This window comes from Tympanuchus pallidicinctus, unplaced genomic scaffold (genome assembly GCF_026119805.1).
Source record: "Tympanuchus pallidicinctus isolate F22 unplaced genomic scaffold, pur_lepc_1.0 scaffold13, whole genome shotgun sequence".
NCBI classification, from domain to species: Eukaryota; Metazoa; Chordata; class Aves; order Galliformes; family Phasianidae; genus Tympanuchus; species Tympanuchus pallidicinctus.
Window position 1 is genome coordinate 3116186 of NW_026294648.1, and position 19900 is coordinate 3136085.

The 19900-nt window shown below is 39.0% G+C and overlaps 1 long non-coding RNA gene across 1 annotated transcript in view; it reads left to right on the forward strand.

Annotated features, from left to right (window-relative positions):
* LOC128076044 (uncharacterized) overlaps positions 1-19900 on the forward strand; it is a 39262-nt gene that overhangs the window by 18356 nt on the left and 1006 nt on the right. Inside the window, exon 2 of the long non-coding RNA XR_008204225.1 lies at positions 16754-16801. This is a non-coding gene — a long non-coding RNA (uncharacterized LOC128076044). The remainder of the gene's footprint in view (positions 1-16753; positions 16802-19900) is intronic.

Genomic DNA, 19900 nt, shown 5'->3' on the forward strand with positions numbered 1-19900 from the left:
TAACCATGAGCTTTACTGATTTCAGTCATAATTTCAGTGCTTCTTTTCCCCTTCAGGTAATCTTTGCTAGTGAAACAGCTACTATCTGCACGGTATCTTAACACACCTAAAATGCAACTGAACTAAAGCCTGATACAAGGCCTCTTGATCTTGAAAGTCAGTGGCCGACTCAAAGAAAGGACAGGAAGAGTCAGTAGCTTGGGCAGATAAATAATGAATATAGGTATTTACTTCTTCATTTGAAACTATCCCTCCAGATGATTAAGAGCTATCAAAAGGTACTTTAAATTAATTTGCCTGCTGTCCACCTCTTCTTTTCCTTGGCAGGTTGTTGCCCCATGCAGTATATTTAATCGCAGTTTGGAAATACATATTGGGCACAGTTAAATCTGCATCAGCACAGCAAGCGAGTGTGGTGTAGATGAGTACTATTTTAGAGCCTTTGACTGTAATTTCTCCAGGCCACAGGCCATAACTTCTTTTGTTTATATTTATGATGCTAAAGATAATGAGACCTTGATCCTAAGTTGTGAAGAACTAACTGAACACGCACGGTACATTATCATTAATCTTAGAAGGTAGTTGGAGAATAGCACTTCATGCCCTCGTCTTGGTATGATTTAAAAGCTGATCTCTGAATGAAAGTGGCTTGAAAATAAAAAAAAAAAAAAAAAAGGAAGAAAAAAAAGAAAAATACTGTTGTGTTAAATTTTGGCTTTTGTTAGTGCCCGCATTGAGATCAGTAATGTTTCACTTCTTTTAAAGTAATTCCTACTAAGCAGGGTAAAAGGGTATATTAACATTTTCTCACAATTTAGGTTTAGTCAACCTATCATCATTTTTATCATTTTAATATCCTTCCAGATATGTTAGAAGATTTTAATGAAGTAAATGCTTTCCTTTCACTTCTTCTAAACAATATGAAGTTTACTGTGACATCTTATTTCAAGATTAACGTTCCTGTATTGCATCAGGTTATAACGAAATATCCCAAATAACCCTTAGTTTCTCAGAAACGCTTAGAAATTTGATAATTATCTTGTCCTACAGCAGATAATTTCAGTGCCATTGTATTGAAAAATACATTATTATTTTCTTTTCCAATTCCTGTTAAGATGGATATTTTTCAACATATTAGAAGATCATTACTAACTCAAAATAGACTTATGAAACTGGTAATTTGCCTGTCAAAAACAGACCACAGATGTAGCTGAGAGAGGTATACTAATGGAATGGCACTAATGCAATTTCACAAATAACTTAATGAAGCATGTAAAGCATATTTCTTCCATTAAGTACACATAGCATGAAGTCGCATTTTGCTTACTGGGTGTGAAAAATATTTTTAATCAGCTTAAAGATGAAGAGACTCTTCAAGGTTATGCTACCGAAAGCCATAAAAAGGAACAATTTCAACAGAAGACTAGGGAGAAAAAAAGCCAACACAATAAAGCAGCAGTATCTGTTTGCATATGTGCCTTTGTGGGGCCCTTAATCCCCGGGAAGGAACAGCCTGGGGAAGGGTGGCTGTCCTTCAGTGCGCAAGCTGGTGCTCTCAGATCTTCTGCTGCCTTATCCCAGAGTGTGGAATGAGGGGAAAGACAAATGAGAGGTAACGTTTTGGGCAATGTTAAGCACAAAAGCACTAAGACAAGAGGCTGTGCTTAATGCACAGATTTTTATACCCTTTTATAACCCTGTTGGGTGCAGTCCCAGCAACTGAAACCTGTGTGAAGTTTGCCCAGATGTTTGATGGCACGTTTTCCTTCAGGGTGCTTGTCTATAAAGTTCACCATGAATGTAACACCTCTTGAATAGAGCTAGGGGGTGCGTGTAGGAAATTCTTTTCTCCAGCATTCTTTATTGCTGCTGCTGTCACTGCCTGAGCGTGGCTCGGAGGAGAGCTCTATCATTCCTTAGATGAGTGCTGCACTGAACGATAACAGAGAGGAAACTAAGACAAAATAAATGAAAAAGTAGTACCATAAACTAGGGATTCCCACTATGAATTTATTGAAGGTGTTGTTGTGGCTTAACGAGAATGTTTTTAGAGTAGTTAAATAGCAGACCCGAGGCTATTCCCAAATGCCTTCCCAGTCTTTCCTTTTCTAAAGGTCGGTGTGATGGAGCATACAGTTGGCTTCTCACACTGAGATCATGTATTGCTGACAGTCTGTACTCCCAATTACCATTTTTCCAGTCTCCAGAGTGAGCCTGGCCCGCCATGCCTGGTTACGTTAATGTCACTCTGTAATGCCATTAACAATAAATGCACTGAATGCCAATACAATCCTGATCTGTACCATTCAGAGTGGTGCAGTTCTTACAAGTTTTTATATGTTAAAAAAAAAAAAAAAATTAAATCCCCTGAACCTTTTATTTCTTCATAGAATATTGTTGCTAAGGTGTAGAAATAGTTGGCACATTTTCTTATTGTAGGTACTGGTAAATTAATCTGTGTGTGCTCTTGCTGTAGTGCCAAGTACCAAGGAAATAATTCCTGTAGTGAATTACTGTCCAGTGCAGTGTAGGCAGGAGAAAAAATTCTATTTTTCTTTTATTTATGCTTTTACTATTGAATCTTTGAATCAGTAAAGAAGAAAATTTATTCAAGTAGTTTAGTATGTATCATATTTTTGACTAATGACATCAGATAGTATTACATTGAGTTTTAAGCTTGAATACTTGCATTAAAGGTCTTTGCTGATGGCTACTCAAGTTCTTCATCTCACCAGTAATTCATCAAAACAGTGAAAATGCAACCTCAGGTTGAACAAAGCCCAAAATTATTCAATGCTTTTGATGAATTCAAAAGTAAAATGTGTCATTTTTTTTTTTTTTTTCATTCGAAAGACAATGGTTCATTTAATTTTGAATGTTTCAGAGAAAATATGTTTTATATTTACGTCCTGGATTTCTGTTAGGAAATGTTCAAATTTATACATAGTTGTAAATTTTTTTTTGCTGAATTTTACTGAAAAAATTAAATTTGTCACATTTTGTTGACGAATGTGCATTAAATACTTTGCTCAAAGAATTGCACTCTACTGGAGATTAAGAAAAACATTAGAACAGCTTTTGAATTAAAGGATCTGCAGTCTTCATTAGAAATATTATGGGTAGCGCTTTGAATAACTCCTATTTTTGTCTGCATATGGGATGGAATTTGTACAGGCTGCAAAAGCATTCTTCTGGTGCTCAGAAGTGGGCTTGGAAGCTAGCCAGCATATGTCTTCAATCTATGGAGGTCGCTCCAAAAGTAATGCCTCCTACTTGTTTCTGTAGAAACTACAACGGATACAAACAGCATAATGACACAGTTTGAGAGAGCAAGTTCTCAGCTACAAAACACTCTTTTGCAGTGTAGTTACCACCAGGAGCTATGCATTTTCACTGAGCCTGTATGCTGCACTTGTGAAACTCTGCAAGGTAGTCCAGAAAGTCATGTCACCACCATGTCACCGTCAGCTCTGCAGAAACACACCACCCACTGCCTTGCTATGCTCACATTCACTATTTGGTCTCCATTAAGTCAGTGGTCATTCAGCAAGTGCCACTGAATGTCAATGGGTGCAATTACTTCTGTGTGGAAGAATTCAGTTCAACATCTTTGCTTTCCACGCACTTCAGTGTCAGAAGCCATTCAGACTGCCCCTTTGCTGCCTTCTGTTGCATGGCATCAAAATGTAACAGGATAGTGGTGGGAAGGTTCAACCTCTACGTTGACCATACGACCATACGACCATCATTTGCTTCTGAGGTTGTGGGCCAACAGAATAAAAAAGGAAGCCTTGCTCTTGGAGCAGCCCTCATACTTGTAACTGAGTAAAATGGTTCACTGTGGTGAGCCTCTTTCACTAGCGATGCACTATCTGTCCTTCCAGAAGCTGTTCATTTCAAAAAATGGTAGGTTAAAGTACTTACAGTATTCTAGAACATCTGAAATTCTCCAAATCCCTTTTTTTTTTTCCTTTAGCTGTGAATGAAAAGGTTTTATTCCTTCTTTCATAAAAGAGCATTCCTTTTATGTGAAGAGCCTGCCATGCACATCTATAAATGCAAGAATGAGTAAAAGAGAAGAACTGCAGCAGCTCCTTTCATTAAATGACCACAAAACAGGATGAAGGCTTCACTAATCTTGTTGATTTCTTACACTGTAGTTCCCTTTAGTCACCTCTACCAACACAAGCAGTCTAAAATATATAAGATGGAAAAAAGTTTTTGGAGTTAGCCAAAGATTTTACTGAAAAAAAAAAAAAAAAGTTGTCCTGTTTTGAACAACTAACTTTTGCATTATTGGAGTATTTGGCATGTCATTGAAAGCCTTTTGGAATATATACCCCTAATTACAGCTTTATTGAAGAGCACAGGGGAAATCATTCACTAGTTTGTCTAATAAAATCTCTTAGGGAGATTAATTTACAGCACCTGTTTTGTGATTAATTTCTATGCACATGTTTTGTGTGTGGTACGGCTAAAGTCAGTGGGAATTTGCAGTGGAATCACTGTGGATTTATCCACCTAATTTTTGCCCCCAAGGCAGACCATCAAGGTCTAAGTTTTGGAAATCACATTTATGCTCTTGTTCTGAGCTACGAGGCTGATTTCCCTCTGGCCGCTACCGGATAGAAATCAGGAATTAATCTCATTGATTTCAGCTGTTATGCTCATAGTAAGTCTGCTTAATGGAAGTTCACTTATTTAACACGTGGCAGTGATATGGAATGAACACGGCAGTCAGTTGTAGAAGTGGCTTTGCTATTTCTACTTTTCTTTCTGATAGGAGATTCATTATTATTATTTTCTTTCAGAAATTAATGCTTTGTCAGAGTTAAAAGCTTGCATTTAAGAATTGTCCAGTACGTAGTCTGTCAGTGTAAGCTTATTAGTAAAGATCCTTTTCTTAAAGATAATAAAAAGATGAGCTTAGAGAATACATAGCACATATTGGTCTTTTGTTAAATATCAGAAAACGACACAGTAATAAGGAGATGGCATTTCTTAAAAGCCTGTCATGTTCTGGAGGCTGCAGAAGGGAGATAAAAATGGTTTGCTATTTACCAAAGTTAGGGAAAAAAAAAAAAGATAAAATGATAGAGAGCAAACAGAGGCAGTTAACTTGCTTGAATAATTATCCATTAGCAGTTCTGATAATTATAGATGAAGCCCTGAACTTCTTAATCTTGCAAAATGCTACTGAAACCAGAAGCAGGAAGATCACTGTGCATGTTAATTATTTTTTCATGAATGCTTTCTTTCATCTTTAGTTTTCTAGCTCTTTGCTCCCATTTCCCCTAACGTTTCATAGGTGTAAGATAAATTTGATAAGGTCTGGAGTAAATTTGATAAGGTCTGAATTCCCTGTAAGCATGATGTAGGTAGAAAATTAGCTGATACATTTTCATGCATCTGTAATGGTTATTAACCTGTGTCTGTCTTAAGAGGGTCCTTGTGATGAATTCATAAGCCCTATTCAAAAGGGGAAGAAAATCAAATTAGAATATAAATGATATGAAATAAAAACTACCGATCAGTAAACAGAAACTACTTCACATAAATTGGAGTCAAAGTGTCTTTTCAGAAATTGACCATTTCTCATGCCGAATTAGAGATCAAGAATGAAATTACCAGCCATTCATCAGCTCTAACGCAGAAATGTTAATAAAGAAAGCATTGCCAGGAGTTTTCAAAAATAGGAAGTCTCCTTTCTTCATATATTGCTATTGATGTTAGTAAGAAGGTAAATTATGATGCAAAACCAAGTGGGTGCATACACAAGTAAACATGAATTACTGATTTTTTTTTCATTATTTTGTTTACTTTTTCAGACTTCATCATAGGCTAGAGATGTTGCATTATACTACCTAGTAAATTCTAATCAATATTATAAAAGTTATAGAATATCCTAAGCTGGAAAAGACCCACCTGGATTATGGAGTCCAACTCCTGGTCACACGTAGCATCACATGCAGTTCAAACCCTAAGTCTGAGAGTGATGTCTGAATACCTCTGGCAGCTCAGGGCTGTGATTCCTGCCCTGGACAACCTGTTCCAGTGCCTGATTGCTGTGTTTAAATATATACATATGTATATAAACACCCTTAATTTGTATTATGGAGAATTGATTTAGTATGAAAACAGGTAGTTTTCATGCTGAACATTTTCAATAGATACTAAGAAAAAGCTCAGTGCGTTTTCTACTGAGTAACTATTTGTAGTAGGCACTGTTCATGGTCTGGAAGAGTTCCACATAAACCCATTTCTATTGGGATTTTGCAGGATTGAATGGAAATAGCATGTTGATCAAGTAAATACTGCAAGCAAAGCCTGGCTTTCTGTAATTCATTTAGTTCTCTTCATCTATAGGGAATTCTTTTGGTCTATAGAGTAAATGCACCAGAAATGCCTTCTTTCTTAATGAACTTGTTGCTTCCTAGTGGCACTGCTGGCACTGTTTGAGCAGGCTAGCACTGAAAACACAGCTGAACTTTATCTGTGTTGAATTTTGTCTGTAATTCATCCATTGGTGCTCAGTTAAGTTAATGAAGTTGCAATGATGTAAATGAGGGCCCGGGAATTCTGGAGTTTATTGCTAATTGCCACTGATGCTGCAAGGACATGTGAAAGGTAGTAGGATCACCGGGGCTCCTAATTGCAGTGTCAGTGTCCATCAGCTGGCAATCACAGCCCTTTGTGTGAGGTTACTAGCTGAGCAATATGCAAGACCAGGCAGTTATGTTTTCTCATCTGTAGATATTGGTGGTCTCTGATTTTTGAAAGCATATCCTAAAATACATACTTTCAGAATAGGGAAGATTGCTTCAGCTGGAGGATTTTAAGGACCTGAGGCTGAACCTGAGAAATTATGTTTTACAAAAGTATAATGATGTCAGCTAGCTGTCAGAACAGCACTGCGCAAGAAGATCTATAGGAAAAAATAAATATAATGAGACTTTGCTGATACAACTGTAGAAACTTGTAGAATTTGAAAGCTACACTCAATTTGTTGTGCTTGTAAGGATTACCATTCCTTATCAAATGTTTTTGATTTCAGAGCAATGAGGTTTCCAGCTAAATGTTCTTTAGCACCAGGTTTAGCAGCTGCAGAGCTTTGTGCTCTAGCTTTGATAGGAGAAAGATAGAAGAGAATGTCGGAAACAGGGATAAAAAATACTAGGAAATTCTTGATCTATATTAAATATATTGACTATAAAACTTGAGTGCAGAGATGTGCACAAATTGGTTATACTATTTATCATTGATTGTATTGATCCACATAATGCAGAAAGCTTTGTTTGTGATCAGAACTCATCTCTGCATTGTGCTCTGTTGGACTGTTGCAAATGTAGCATTTTGAGTTTAGCAACTGGGAGATTGAGCTGGGGGGCTCAGCAGGGCCTTCCTGAAGGAAGGGAGAAGCTGAAGGAAGCAGCACAGACCCCGTCCTGCCAAGAGCCACGTGAACCCCGCTGCCCTCAAGTCCTTGCCTGTGTCACCAGACATCCCTGCTGTGGAAATAGAAGGAGTACAACTTGGACAGACTTCTCTCCAATGGCTGCAGATCCTTCTCTAGGCTCTCATGGCTTCTCATGGCTTGGGAGCTTGTTGTTGGCCCTAGTCCCACCACTACACAAAGTTCTCTAAAACAAAGTTCAGCAACAGCCTGTAGAGCACCCACAAAGCAGGCATTGGTGTTTGGGGAAGGTGTGTGAAAAAGAGGACACCAGGGATAAGCTTTTGTTTTGTACCTCTATTTGAGATTTGGAAGTCTTCTGGGTAATTTTTTTTAGTGGGAGCTGAATATAGGATGTACACAGCAGCATTGCTTAGGGGTCCACAGGCAGTCCTAGCCTTGATTTACTCAACAATCAAGGGAAATAGGCCAGTGGGGTCAGTTGCATTAGGAAGTTCTTGATGTGCAACAGAGCCAAATCCGTGACAGTGGTGTTCCTCCGCTCTGTGCCGTCCATCCATAGTTCATGCAGAGTCTTTCTGGCTTTTGTGTCACACAAAGCAGAGTGCAGCAGTCTGTGCTCAGATGTGTGCTGTCCTGCTCACATTGCTGGTCTGCTGCAACTAGTTAATTTACAGACTCCTTGGTTATCTCTACGTTGCAATGAAGGTCATATCTCCCTCTGTGTTAATCCTTTATTTACCTAGCTTTTCCTGTGCCCTACCATAACTTCCTTACAACTGTATAAAAGCTTTCTAAGCTTGCCTTAGAAGTGCAGGTCTTGGCTCTTCCTATTGATATTGGTTAGGCTGTTGCTAAGTGATGTATTTTTTTTTAGCAATTAAAGCTGGGCACAATAGCTGTCAACTTTCTTTGAACAGGTTTTTAATCCAAGGCATGGGTATTTGGCAATTTGTGGTTAGTGGATTTCCTGAAAGGCTTCAAGAAGCTGCTGTTGCTTTCCCTGTGCTGTTCTCCATTCTCATTTGAAAAAGTCAAGTGCTTCATGGATTAAAGAAAACACAGTAAAATTTTTTTGTGCATCTGCTTCCTGATTACATCCTGAGCACTCAGGTTTAACTTGCATGACCTTGGTATTGCTCTGGTTGATATTCAAGCTGTAATTTCACACTTAATCTTTCAAAGCATTTAGAAGAGGGAACCAATTTTGTTCAATTTCAGCAACAAGTGTTGCATCTCGTGTAGTCAAGGTCAGTCAGAACAGGGTATCCAACCTGAATGCTAGGATTAAATATGTGTGGCAAATTGAACATAATCAATTACAATTAAAGAGCTTAGCAATACAATCTCAAAATTACTTTTGAGATAAGTGCAAAATCTCATTATTTGTTTATGACTTTTAAGGGGCATTTTTCTCTTAAACGTTTATGATAGTTCTTGAAATGAAAAAGTAGCAAATTTAATAGCAATAATAGGTTGTAGGCTACTCAAAATGCAGTCCACCTGTGGTGCTTGTGATTGCAGGCTTTTTTTGTTGGACTTAAAAATAGATTGTTGAATTAAGAAGCAAAATGAATCATAGATGGCGAATGGATATAATGATCTTTGGAACTGCACAAAAAGCATCAGAATTGTTATTATTGACTGATTTCATGTAAATTAGTAAATTTGAAGGCCACCTGAAACCCTGGTATTCACTGAATCCAATCTCACAACTGCCATGGCCATTAGGTTCCAGCAGTTTGTGGTCACTTGAACACTGGTGTGCTGAGTCCTGCATGGCTTTCTGCTGGGCTGTGGTTGAATGGAGAAGGTTTGACAGACTTCTGGGAATTGTATCATGAAACTAACAGTTTTCTTACACCACAGGGGCACGCATGCCAGGTATATGTAGGCTTACCAAAGTAACTTTCACTGAGGTGTCACAGTTTTCCAGAGCATGAAAAACTATCCTTTAGTATGAACCACACAAAACCTGTCAGGGATACTGGCAGTGAAGTCCCTGAATGGCTCAGTGCTTTCCTCACTAGCACTGCTACCTGAGCTGACCTGTGTTGCATTGATACCATAATCACAACTGCAAAATGGGCAGATGTGTAAATGCATCTTCAGCCCTTTGGTGGTGTGATAAATGCATCTCTGCAAGCTGCATTTCCTGTCGTTTCTGTAGTAGCCTTCTCTAGTGACCTCACTTGACTGTAGTGGCTCTCATCTCTGTAACACAAATAGCTGGGCTCTGTGATTCATCTCCTTGCAAGGAGCAATCGGTTGCTCTCTGGAAGTCATCTGCTTGATGCTGTGGTAGGGTTTAATCATGGGAGAATCTATCAGGGCACTAAGTCCCTTCATTTCCTTGTGTGGATGAATTTCTCAGTTAGCTCTCTTCAGTGCTGAGCTAAAGGATGGTTAATTCTCACATTAATGAAGGCAGAGACAACCATCGGGTTGTGTTAGACTTTGTAATGACACAGGCAGCAGCGTGTATTAGTTATGGTTCTGTAAATAAACATTACCTCCTAAGGTTTGAGTAGGACTGGATGTAACCTGAGCTATATAAGCAAGTGTTATTTAGGCTTGCAAAGTGATTGAAATATAGAAAAAATTCTTAATAGAAAACAAACATACAATAAAATGTAGATATAATTTTGACAAGCACAAATGATATTTTGAAACCATTAAAAAAATTCTTGTTAGAAAAACATAGAAAACTTTAGTTTTTGGACTGAAACAACGCAATTTATTCAGCCTGACTTTTCAAATAGTTTTCTTAGATCCAAATTGTAAATAAAGATTTCTTTTTTGAGTTCCAGAGATTTTGAAGTAAAGCCTTAATGGAACATATTGTTTTCTTTAGAGGTGAAAACATGGAAAAGAAATATTGGTGTCTCCTTGGTCTTAGAAACAACACATCATATACTTTTGGAGACAAGGCTAAATAGATTATAAAGATTTAAAATGAGAAATACTGATACTGTAAATGAAAATTAGATATCTTAAACTTGAGTTGACATATATGTGATTTTGAAGTGCAGAATGTTTTAGGTACTGTGCTCTGAAATGAGTATTAAGTACAGAAGTTGATATTCTTCCTCTTTGTGCATCAGCAGGAGATGGCTCGTAACAATAAAATAATAATATAAAAAAGTGCTGAGATGCATCCTTTCTCTCAAAAGTGTTGCTGAGTTCCTTGGCACTGAACTAGTCTTCAAATTACTGAAAACAGTAGGTAAAAAAGGTCTTCTATTGCAGAGTAATAGGGCAGATTCACCTAGTTGTTGGGCTTTTTTCAGTGCTCTTTACGTGCTTCATTATTACTTGCCCTATGCGAGATTCAAAGCAGCTTTAAAAGCATTTAAGCCCCTGAAAGCAAAAATATTTTGTACATAGGCCAAAACGTTCCCCTTATTTCACTCTCTGTGGCACTGAGTCTCAGGAAATATGGCCATCTACCAAAGCTGACTCAAACACAATGAGGTGGAAAAACATGACCTTCAGAAGGATGATTTAGCATGTAGATTGTAGAATACATTTCTATTAGATTGCTTGCAGCTTGGAACCATTGAGGATATTTGTAAAAGAGCTTTGCAAATACGGCATGTTGCCATGTAAACAAGCTGCTACTATTAGGAATAAATTTTGCTTAATATGGAGAGTAGTTTCTTGGTATTTACACTGTGGAATTCTCACATCACAGACGTTATTTAATCCTCATGTTGGGAGAGCTTTGCTACCCATAAGTGGAAATGATCTTCCTTTTCACCATCTTTGAATGATTGCTTTTTATAAAGAAGGTGGTTCCTCATAACCAAAATTTTACCTTTGAAACAAGCAGAGCTAAAATGAGCACTTGCTATGTAACACAATAGACCTAATCCAAAGCCTTTTTCCTTCATTTGTTGCATGGCTCAAATCTGAGGGAATGCCTTCTCTTAATCCTGGCAGTGTTCCTGCCCCTCTGTGTGCTTCCTGGTTAATTTTCGCTCATTCCATATGGTGTTTAAACTCCAAACATCTCTGCCCAGACTCTGTAGCTGCTTGTAGGCTAGGCCTAGCACCATGTGGTCCTAAAAACAACTTTTATGCCAGAAAGATATTACTCAGATCTGCTATTAATAGTAGTATTGACTGCGATAATAAGGTTGCATTCTACCATAATTCTGAAAAGTCAGGAATGCATGGGCAGATTGGATAAGGGGTAGGAAATACCAGAAGAAAAACTAAATAAGGAATGGATGTGCAAATTTTTCTATGGCATTTGCATTAGTGCTCTCATGTAATGTTAGAACGAAGCTCAGTGCAATAGAACTTGCTTAGGAGTGCCTATCTCAAGTGCATAAACAGGCCTATAAAAATGATTGGATCTGATGTCGATGAGACTGTACTTGTCCCCCTTTTTTCCTACCATTACATCTGCCTGCACCTCTAATAACCACTGTCCTTCCCCCCAAAGCTGTGTCTAAAGCTCTGTGGCTGCCCAGCTGGGGGGTGCACAGTGCAGGGCAGAGCCTGGAGAACACAGCAATGTGCTGTGCCTTGGCCTCTGCTGGACAAAGGAATTGTCATGCACATGGCATGGCTAAATGCATTCAAACATGTATGTTTAGCCTTCAGGTCAGCTCTTGGACCTTTTGGCATACACTGAATTTGGTGACATGACCTGTGGGAAGATGAGATTGTCCCCATACTCCTTTTTAGATGACATCTTTGGGTGAGAGGCAGATATCTGTGGGTTTTAACCTGGGTCAGGGGTATGTTTTGGAGTTAGTCTTTTGGTGATCTGCCCACGTGAACTTTGGTCAGCATCAAGGCAGAGTCTTGAAGTTCATGAACTGGATTGCTTCTGGATGAAACAAAACTAGAAGACATGCTCTGGGAGCACAGATACAGTGCTCCAAGTGCAAATGAGCTTTCAGTGGATAGGACCAGACTAAAACTAGTCTGAAGTGGGTGAAACACCCTGGTACATGCAGTACATGGATATCAGGACCTCGGCATCTTTTTAGTCTACAGACCTGATCTTAGTGCATTCTGTTTTATAATTAACATATGCATAGCATAATGGCTATTCAAAATAGTTCAAAATCACAGTATTTGAAGAAGAGTCTGAGATTTACAGCTCCTTTTTCTCCCCTGAGCATGGTGTGGCCATGTGATGTAGGCACAGCTCTGTGACTGTGCCATCATCCCACCCACACCACGATTCAGTCCTGCTGATGTAACGCCATAACCACAGATGTGGTCTTTCAGGTTGACTTCCTCTAGAGCACTGGCCACAGATCTGTGAATGAAACCTTCATCTGGAGTAATGGACTTGAATGAACACTGGTGTTAATTTTCTGAGAGATAATGCAATCAGTTCATAATCTTTCATAGAGGAATCAGACTTGGAAAAGAGTTGCTAGGGCTTGCAATAAAGGAGTTAGTGACAGATGCTTGAGCAACCTTTAAGAGTGGTTATATGGAAGTTATATGGAGTAAGAGAGTTACTGGGGTGGAACAAATTGGGTCAGGCAGAGCAGCTAAGACAGGAGAAGAGTCAATATTTAGAGAGGAGTTGCAGACTGTTGTTGTCCAGGATAAGCAGGATGAGAATGCTATTGATCTTAGATATTTATAGAGCACCCATCACTGTAGTATATTATGTAATCAATACTCCAATTTTCAGGGGCATTCATGAGAAGCATGACATTTTAGAGAATCTGCTGATGGAAGTGGAATGGGTCCTGGTCCCTGCATGTTTCTGCTCACACAGATAACTAAGGAGCCTATGAGAACCAGTGCCAAATTCTCCAGCCACTTTCTGAAGACAGAAATTTCTGCATGTTTCAAGTTTGACATTGACTTCACTCCTGTAGCTTCTCTGCAAATTGCATCATTTTGAGGCAAAATCCCCATATAAAATGCAAAATCCAGGATGCAAATTAAAGATTTATGACTTTCTGTCTGTCAGTTTTGATTCCATCATGTGTTCATTAGTCGTGCCCTACTGTGCTGCCCTGTAACAGTGCTGACTGATGTTGACCGCAGACATTATAAATGATCCCTTTTGATACATTAGTTAATTACAAAGGAAATCAGCCTGTTCCTGGCAAATTCAAATCCATCTTAAAATTTCATGGAGAGACAATTAATTATGAGGAAAGTTATTTATGAATTTACTAAGAAAGTGGATCTGTTCTCATTAAAATAAGCTTGGAGGTACAAAATGATGATAAAATCAGTTACCTGCTTAACTCTTTTGGTGCATGTTACTCTAATGAGCTGAGAGACTCTGAGACTTCTCATTTAGCACTTACAATTAAATTCGGCTAATGTAAGGCAAAAAGAGACTTGGAAGGGACTTGCTTTACACATGCTGGGAAGTATGAAGGAACAGAAATTATGTATATGCACAGACTTTCTTACTTTAAAGAATGTTCAGATGCTGGTCAACTTTTGTCTTTGCTTTGTTTGTTTAAATATAGGAAATTTTGCACATAGTCCTGATTTACCCCAAGTAGAAGGCAGGATTTAAATTCAGGGATTGCACAGAAATTGTCATTTAATCCAGGGAGCCATGATAGAATTTGCCACAGCCTTTGAAATTTTATTTTCCTTATTTTATTATTTTTCACATCTTCCATTTTGGTAGGATTATGCCATCATGATGCAGAGTTTTCAATCCCAAGAAACCTTTTTCTTTCTCATGATCTTTACTCTAGAGATGCCAAGAACTCACTAAAGAGCATGGATGAGGACCAGTTGGTCACTTAAACCTACATGTCTAAATCACTGGCAAAGACTGAGAGATGTGAACCATCCCCTCGCTATCACCAATACATTATGTGTACAAGGTGATTTGAAAAGATGAATAGTACACAGATCTGTAAATCTACACACAAAAAGATGTGAAGATGGACTAAAGCTATATTTTCAAGCCATTTGAAGTCATGAAAAGCATCAGAATTGCCACATGATGTGGTAGATTTGTAAGATGTGGTTACATCTGAGCTGAGAGACTTATGATATCTTGGTTCTTTGACAGAGATGGATGCTGTACTGATCACACAACAAGTATTACGCCCTGGTGACCTGGTTCAGTGTTTCATTACAGCTGATTTTGTAGGATAGCAACATGTAACTTCTCTATGATTGAATGTGCAATCACTCTTACATTTGTTTTTCCACAGATGTTTCTTTCACTACACTGTAAGATCAGTAAAACGAAGACGAAAGAGATGATGAGAAGTGTTCTTGAGAATGTGTTTACTGAATGATTGGAGAGAAGTCATCATGACATCCATGTAATAGGTAGTGTTCTGCCTTCTTTCTGACTTCCAAAAATGTATATTTTTTTCACATCAAAATTACAGCTTGCAAATGAAATTTCAGTTGAAAAGGTGATTGCTTGTTTCCTTTCAGTTATTTCTGTGACATTGAAAGGTCACTGACAGGTGGCACTCTGTGTACATAGTGCTCAGGCCAAGGGACAAGGTCACTAACGGCACTGGTGAGGGGAAATCTGTTACTCTGTGTGTGAGTATGCTGAGAACTAGGGCTGTGTGATAGAAAAATCTAGTAATCAACTAAACAGCCACAAAGAGATAACTTTATTCATTTATTTAGTCATCAAATCTTAGCTCAGAATCCTTCTAAGCTTGCAGTACTTCTCAGTCAAAATTCAGATGTCCATTTGAATTCTATTATTTGATTATGTTTCTGAATAATGCTTATTCTCTGATAAAACCTAAACATTATAAAAGGATCTGATGCTCTGACCCACAAGTCAGTGGTTGTTTGTGGATATATCCAAACCACTCTCTAATTTTTAAGCTTCTTCAAGCCAGAGAAACATTTCTGTTTGATCTCAAGAGCAGATTTCTGAAGGTGACATGGATGTGACCATCTTCCCTCACCTTGCCAGCATTCCTGGCTGTGTACCTGCTGTGTGTCGTATGATAGGAGGAAGGCAACCAGGCACCACACCTGCATTGCCAGGTTGCCCTGGTGTGCTGCTGCCTCTGCTTTGACTCACTCAGGGAGAAACTCCAGCTTGATGGAACTGTGCTTCATCTGATGGATGCAGGAGTGTTTGAATAACAGCACTGGATGAACTCTTAGTGCTTTTTTTTCTTCCCTCAGAGGATCTGAATGTCATCTTTTGCTCTGGTCTAGGTTAACAGCTTAAAAAAATGAGGAAAGAAAGTGAAAATGCTCTCTGTCTTCTGGCACTTTTCTTTCATGATTACTTTCAGAAGTGGTGATAAGTGAAATTTCTTTTGCTATTTACATTTCCTGTCCCTAATTTGTACTGCAATGCTCATGGATCTCCTTGAAATGTAAAGTTAAGCCACTTCTAGCAATGTACTTCAATTTGCATCAGGAATTGCGTGTCAGTCCTTTGTAGACATCTGGGATAGTGTTGAATCAGCTTGTAGTTCCTGTGAAACCTGGGGCAGTTTCTCCTCAAGTATGAAGGGAAGAAGGACAGTGTGATTCATTCAGAAGTATTGGCTAAATCAGTTTTAAGTGCCAAAATTGAGCACATGATGACACAGTGTTTTATTTTTAATTTTGTTTTGTTAAATTTAGCCATTTTACTCAGCGGCAGGTTCAGCAAAGATCCCAGATATATCACAAGTAGTCTGCTATGTTATTTGAGAAATACTTTTTTCTCCTGTTATATTGTTTGCAAGCTGATACATTCTCCCCCAGGCAGTGTTTTTGCATCTGTGTGGCAGTGACAATAAACAATCACCTTCAGACCCAGATACAATAAATCAGCATGTTTTTCAGTTCATATCAATGTCAAACCAACTAGTCAGACTGGCTACACATTGCAGTGAAGTTTAATAAACCTAGGCCAGCTGTATTGTACAGTTCTGTCATTCTGCACTAAAGGGGATGTTTAAATTAAAGAGAAGGATGCGTGGTTTAAAATTAAAGCTGATGTAGCTGTGGTCGCAGCAGCAACTGCATTGTCTGTGAAAAATCTCTATGATTTGTCAACTTTTCAAGTGTACTGTGCAGGCTAGATCAGCAGTGAGAAACTGAACAGGGCCTTAACATTTGTCATGTGGGAATGTTCTGTGTCGGGTTTGGAGAAGGTACATTCAAAATACAGGTGATCCCGTTTCCTGTCTTGTGGTCCCTGTATGAAAAACTAACTGATGTCTGATGGTCAGCAAAATTGCATGGACTTTTATTGTTCCTTAGCAGTCAGGAAGAGAAAGAGATTAGTAGGGAAGGGATGTTAACAGTTATGATTTCCCTCTTGTAGAAGGCTCTATCAAAAAATTCTGCATCTTTCACTTTCCATACTCCTAATTTACTTCGACTGATTTTTCCTTTTATTTTTAGCATAATTAGATGTTCCATTGCCTCTGAGAAGTTGCTTCCTTTTCTAAGGTGAGTTCTATGCATTGCCTGTCTATCAGTGTTGACACATTCCTGTGGGCTCTTCAGACACATTTGGTCATGGTGGAAGGATATTTCCTCACCAGTGGTGCAGGCTTGTCTCCAGCTCCCCAGGCCTGGGTCCAACCGTTGAAGGGAGGGCAGCATGACAACATGATTTCTTGTGAGGGAGAGGAACCAAAATTAATTACTTAGGAGATTATTTCCATTCCTGCATACTTCTGCTCCATGATTCAAGGTAGAGCTGGCCTCTGGGTACATCTGCAAGAGCTTTGGAAGTGCTAAGATCTCAAGTTGCTCTCACTTTCCCAAGGGTAAATGGAGAAGAGAAGGAAGTCTCAGGGTGAGGGAGCTTCTGTTTCCTGCCTTGGCAACAGTGGCAACTGCTTTGGCTTTTCTGATTTGGTTTTCACTGTGATAGTTAAGAATCAATTCCAGAAACTGCACTGGATTTATTTGATGAGGTGCATATCTGAAAATGAGGCATGGCCTCCTGGACACACAACTGGTGCAGTGTCTGGAAGTGACAAAAGTTGAGATCTACCTCAAGTACTTCACTTTCTACCCCAACAAAGAATCTAAGAAGACTGCAATACCAAAGCCTGTTCCATCTAAACTATTTAGACTTAACTGGTAGTCTGCTTTATCCCAGCTCATTTTCAGCTGCAGAAAATATGGGAACAAAATGGAATATGGTTTCCTGAAGCAGGCAGGCATTTGCTGCTGCTTCAGCATGGCTTTGTGGAGGAAGCTGTTGTAAAGTCTTTTCCCCTGGAGCTATGGCTCTGCATACAGGGCCACACTTGCAGCCAAGTGATGAACTTCTGTCCTTCTATTCACGTTGATGGCATGCCCTTCATTTAGGCCCCCTGATAACCTGAGGTTGTGTATAATCTAAATCCAGCTGAGAAAATTTCCTTCTCAGCCTGGCAAAGAATCAGTGTGAATTTAAACTATAAAATGCACTCACAGTGAAAGCCTGTTTCCCCATAGTTCTTGTGGCGCTTCTGAAGCTCTTTCTGTGTGTGAATGGTCTGTGAAAGCACTTTAAATACTCATGAACACATTCATTAATTTGAAATTATTCAGTGAATGACATATGTAATTACGACTCAGTGTGTGGGTTGCCTATAAAGGATCAGCTCTGAAGCAGCAGTGGGGATTCACTCGATGATGTTTGCTATTTGTGTGATACAATCAGCCCCCGTCAGTGTTGGGACAGTACAGCAGCTCTTCCTCAGTGGCTCTTGAGTTTCCAAATCACTTTCTCACTGTGGCCTGGGCTGGCTAGGGGACTGGCTGTGGCAGTCCTGGCCTGTGATCAGCACGTCGTGGCACCATCATTACCCTGAAGCACATCTGAAGTCCTGCATTTCCTTCCTTCTTCCGATAGTGCTTTGCTATCAGTCCCACTGGGGCCATTTGGAAGAGTTCCTGGGCCCTGAATCAGAGCCTCCCACGTGCTGTGCTCACCAACGTACTGTGCTGCTCCTGAGCATCTTACTCCTCTTCAGCAATTGCTGACGAAACTCTGCATGTAACACATTCATAATCACAGTATGGAGAACTGTTCTCAAGATGCAGGCTGCCACTTACATGATTCATCGAATTCATTTTCCCTCTCTCTCTTCCAAGACATCTTCCTGCTCTCTTTGATGAATCTAGCTCGGAGCCTATTATTTATACAGGGCACTCTGTCGCTGTGCAGTTGACACCCATGTGTATCTACATTGTTGAAGTAATGCTTCCCTAATAGTTAATGGTTGCTGTTAAGATTAAATCAATCATTGTAGATCAGATGGGACAGGAACACTGAATCTCAGGTTAATGTATGAACCAGACAGATGCCTTAACTCCTTTCATTTATGTAGAGCATTAATTAATAGAAACATAAAGAATTTCAGAGGCAAAATCCTCAGCTTGGAAAGTGCTGTTGTGGAATGTGGTTTGAATACAGCAAGATTGGCGGTATGAGTGAAGCTGAAGGAGATGGTATTTATGCTGGTGGTGTTACGTGGTGTGCTAGGCATGGCATATTTTGGCAATTAGAGCAGCTATTTCAGAGCTCTGTTGTTTAACAGTTGTAATTGAAGTTGCAGTGTGTGGTACATTTATGTTTACGTTCTGTGTTTAGACAGAGGTGCACTTGTTTAGAAGCTATAAAATGCAAAATTTGTTTCGTGCTTCTCTATACTTTGCTTATCGAGGGAAATATAAACAAAATCATTTTGCAGTTTGAAATTATCTAGTCCTGAGAGGACAGTATTTGCATCTTAAATGTGACTTGAATATCAGCTTTATTTTTTACCTCTAAATAAAATTTTATTATTTGTATACTTGTTTAATTTGTATATTATGTGTGCCCCTAGAAAATAAACCTGTCAAAAACCGGAGGTTTCCAGCTATGGAAATAGCTTTTGGTATGGGATTTTTAGGAGTAACATTAATAATGCTCTTCATTTAGACCAGTATCTGAGTTTCTTTCATGGAAACATTTTCATAGCTTGCAAATATTTTTTGCTATTCAAGCTTTCAAAAGAGAAAGGAAATTGGAAAAACTGGGTCTTTGTGTACTGCTTGCTAGAAGAAGTGATGGATGAGCTTTGCCTTCCTCAGCAAGGTCTCCTTTGTAACTTTGCTGATAGGAGCAAGCTTTGGGTTTTCTCACATATTGCTGGTTCTAGCTGCACCTGTGAGACTTGTTCTCGAGGCACATCTGTTATTTTTGTGCTGCAGATTCTGTAGTGCTGCAGGGGCAGCATTCAAAACCTGAATTAGTCATAGCTATTGTTCTCTGGTGACCGGGAGAAGCAGAGTGCAAGCAGAGGTCTATTGAAAAGACTGTCAGGGTTGCATATTCAGAGATGCTTTCTGGTGAGGCTGCATGTCTGCACTTTGCTAATGACTAATTGCTGTGGAACAACTACTGTTTCTCTTCAATTTTGAACAGGCATTCTTTATTAATGCTGTGCAAATGCTCTGTTCTTCCCAACACGGGGAATGGGAAGTCATGTGGAGACCATCACATGCTAAGAGTTGTTAAACGTTCTCTCTCAAAGAATAAAAACTGGATGATCTATAATACAAATA